This window comes from Arachis duranensis, chromosome 6, assembly GCF_000817695.3.
Source record: "Arachis duranensis cultivar V14167 chromosome 6, aradu.V14167.gnm2.J7QH, whole genome shotgun sequence".
NCBI classification, from domain to species: domain Eukaryota; kingdom Viridiplantae; phylum Streptophyta; class Magnoliopsida; order Fabales; family Fabaceae; genus Arachis; species Arachis duranensis.
In genome coordinates, this window is record NC_029777.3 from 106,313,613 (window position 1) to 106,318,090 (window position 4,478).

Consider the following 4,478-nt stretch of genomic DNA (forward strand, 5'->3'; position numbering starts at 1 on the left):
AGGGAGAGTTAGAAGTGGTTTAATTTTCTCTTAATCTCTTTGCTTTTAACTTGAACCGGGGTCACGTACTTGGCCCTGTTTTGTTGTTGTACTTGCAAGTTGCAACAAGGTAAATTATTCCACTGCCCGCAACAGGAACCGTTGAAAAATTTAGAGTAAATTAAAAGAGTTATCTCTAAGTTAAAAATTTGCGAACACTTATTTTTATAAAAAGTTAATAGTTAATAATAAATTAATAATTATTATTTAAATTATTTTTTATTAATTTAATGTTGATGATAATTAATTATAATAGGAGTACATAAGATTAGTTACAATAACATTTTTTATGTAGATTTTGAAACAATAATATTCATAATTTTCGTATTAAAATATAATACAATAATTTTATCTGAAGTAGAGATCTAAATGAAACTAGTCAAAATTTGGTTTCTATTATAAAGTTGTTGTTGCACAATTTTATTTTTGATCAATTCTAACAAGGCAAATCTTTGAACTCAAATCTTGATATTCCAATGTTATTTTACAGTGATTGTTTTGTCACTGAATGTATCATCATACTCTCAAGTTATCACGTGATTGATTGTGGTGTTATGTTGCTGTTATTGCTGCCGTAGATGAAAATTGGAGAAATACCATATTTTTTGTAGCACACATCTTCTATGTGGTCTTACTTGTTATAATGAGAGCATGTCATTGTAGCTCTACGACTTTTACTACTTTAGATTTTTTCTTAAGGTGAAAAAAAATAAGGGTTTGATTGATCTTGAATCACATTATTTTTCGAAATTTGTGATTGAAGATTCGTGAGTTAACGAAGGAGATTGGTGGTTGTCAAAATCACCACTCGAGAATCATTTTGAGAAATCAATGAATTTTGAGAAATATCCTCTCATCAAACTCTATTAGATGAGTTTGAAGAAAAAAACGAAAAATGGAAAAAGAAAATGTTGAAGGAAAAATAAGAGATAGAAAGAAAACGACGTTATTGGTAATTATTGGCAATTTACAACTTTTTAATTCGATTGACAATTTGATTGCTTTTCACGCTTACGCACTATGAAAAAAATTTTTATGCTATAACATATTCAAACTGTAATGTTAATGGTTTGACGAATCAAAAGAGGAAAAAAAGTGAAAGTTGAGAGAGAAAGAAAGAATCAAAAGTAAGGATAAAGAGAAAGAAGATAAGAAAGATAAGAAAGAGAAAGTTGTAGAATTTTTCTATCATTTAATTTTTTTTTTTCTACGCTTAGAAGGCACGGATCCTTCTCTTATTCTTCTTCATCTTCTTCGTCCTATTGACCCTTACTTTTAATTTTTTTAATTTGTACTCTTTTTTTTTAGTTTGTCAAACTATTAATATAAATAATTTAATATGTAAATTTTTTTTAATAATTAAATAATTTGATATATTTAACTAAATAATTATATATAATTTTTTTATTTTTAAATAAATATAAAATGAATTTGGCTATTTATTTATTTTTTGAGTTAACTACTAATTTAGTAGTGAAAACAAAGATAAATATTTTTATGGGATTTTTTTATTATAAAATAAAAATATTAAAATTTTAATTTTTGAGATCTAATTTTTTTTGTTGACATTTAGATTAAATTTGTCACATCTTTAGCAAATTGTTATTTTCATAGAATTTGTCGTACTCTCAACAAATTTTTGTACTCCCGACAACCCTTGAGCCGCATATATTTATTCAAATTGGTCTAGAATTTCGTTATTATTTATTTATTATGATGGTAAAATAATATATGATAAAAAAAATAAAAAAATAAATATAAGTAACTTTGTCAATTTTTTTTTCGTGTATTATATAAAAGATGTTTGTGTTTTTTTATAATATTTCATTTTCGTTATAAATTAGTAGCAATGAGGTCTGATAAATGTTCTATGATGTGAATAATGTATTTAATTCTAACAGAACATAAGTCATCATTATAATATATTATTGGAGGAAAAAACTCCAACATCATTAATATATTCTCATAGCTTCCTTTTGGAATGGTGACGATGATATGGATTCCACTTATAACAAAAAAAAATAATTAAAAATATTAATTGATAAAAATAATAATTAACGTAGGAGATGAAGTGTGTTTTCTTTGTCTTTTTGGGTTGTTCGTCATCCTCCTTAAAATTGTCATTGTGATTCTTCAAAATGTACAAATAGAAATTATCCAATCAGGAGAACCAATTTCTGTGAGTGTGTTTATACGGATTGTAATGGAAGTTGCTACTGTAAGATTGTAAAAATTAATTGGCATGTTAGGTGTACTTGCTTTCGTATACACTGTCGCAATGATAAGAAGGATAATAAAAAAACACTTCATCTTCTACGTTAATGGATAGTTATCAATGGGCATCAATGGGTTGCATCATGTTAATAAAGAACCAACGGCCTAGTATTATAATATTACTATTTTTTTTATGAATTTGTGAATCATGAGATTTTTTTATTGTTGTCATAAATTAAGGTAAAAGAATAGTTTAATATTAATTGTGAATTAATAACATACTAAGTTAGAAGAATCATATTTTCTTCATGAATTAAAAAAACGGAAAGAGTACATAAAAAGTACACAAAGATAATAAAATTGTGAAAGAATAAGGAAAAAAAAATTTATTGATTGCTGATTAATTGAAATTATAAATTATAAAGGTAAAATTAAATATATATAGAGCATTGATTTATGAAAAATAAAAACAAAAAAAGATAAAATAAGAATAAATAAAAATAAAATAATAATAAAAATTAAAATTATAACTAAATTTACATGTTCTTTTACGCTAAATTTATGGGTGTGAGATTTCTTTATAATAGCCATAGACTAAAATAAAATAGTGGTTTAATATGAATCCTTAATTAAGTACGGAAAATGGCCATGGTACCCTTACTACATGAATTGACTTGTTTAAGTCAATAACTTAAGTTTGATTATTCTTAAGGTAAGGGTCCTGTCTTTTTAAATTAAAAAATAATATATATAAATCAAAATATATATTAGTTATTTACAAAAAATAATTTTACTTAAATGTAATGAATATTTATATTTTTTTATTTTTTTTAAGTAGTAGGCCAAAATATAAATCTAAATTCGAAGAAGTCTTCGTGAAAAATAGAAAATTTAAAATATGGAAAAAAACAAGAAATCCGATAAGTTACTTATTAGGTCTATTTTTGGGGTTGCAGTTCTTGTTGATTTCTTTCCTGATTTTCTTGATTTTCGTTTCCTCATTGTCGACACTACTGAAAAATCAAAATGAAAACGAACAAACTAATGAATGAATTGACTCTACTGGATTTGTTTTTTATTAAAAACCTGTCACCTGTAGAGTATGAGAGTAATACGACTCGATTAAATAACTGTACATTCTCAAATGAATGAATGCTAATCAATCGTCAAACAAAAATGAGTGGTTAGGCATACTAACGGTTTCGGAGCTGATGATGACTTTTGAGTTGCGAGTGGGTCTGTTAGAGTTAGACCGTTTACTGTAAAATCTTGGGCGGTGGCGTAGTGGTTGCTTGGGTGTCGAGAAGGCCGGTCGCGGAGGTGGTTAGGGGACTGACCACTTGTGTGTGTGTCTGTGTGAGAGACTGAGAGGAGAAAGGGTACAAATTGAATCGTTGTGTGCTTTTGATCACCACGTGTCGTGCATGCCTTTCTCCTCATAGCGGTGCCACTTATACCATATGCCTCTTCTGTACCTATTCCTTCCCTCCGAGATTACTTTCACTTTGAACCCACTTAGTACTCTAGTAGCACCTTTCTCTCTTCTTTTTCTTCCGCCGCTTAAATTATTAAAAATTTAAGAATATATATTTAAATAAAGTAAATGATATATGTTATTGAACTTTTAGGATAATTTACCTAAATAAAATGAATGGAATAAATATTTACGCAAATATAACAATTGAGAATGGTTTACCTTGATGTCTTGTTACTATTTTATATAATTCGTGGTAATCTACCATGTTTTAATAAAATATACATAAATAGTAATAACTTACAATGGTTTATGAGAAAGAAAATTCTATATATACACCATGAAAATCTTATGTGAATGAATAATACTTATATTAAATTATTAATTTTAGTTACACTTAAAAATGAATAATACTTTAAAATAATTAAAAAAATTAAAAAATCTCATGTGAATCAACATGTACATAAAATATTATGTCAAGACAAGTATAAACATTAGGATAGTCAATAAGTAATTATCGAAGAATAAAAAAATAAAAAATAATTATAAATTCTAAGAGTAGAAATAGTAAAAAGAATGAAGAAGAAAAAGTTAGATATATATCAATTAAATAATATTATAAATAAAAAATTTAATTTATTATTTTATAATATTATTTTTAAAAAAATGCATGTATGTATATAATGAATTCTTTATTTATGTTTGTTAAAAGTTGAGACCGAATTAGTATACAGTATATCACAGAGTACGT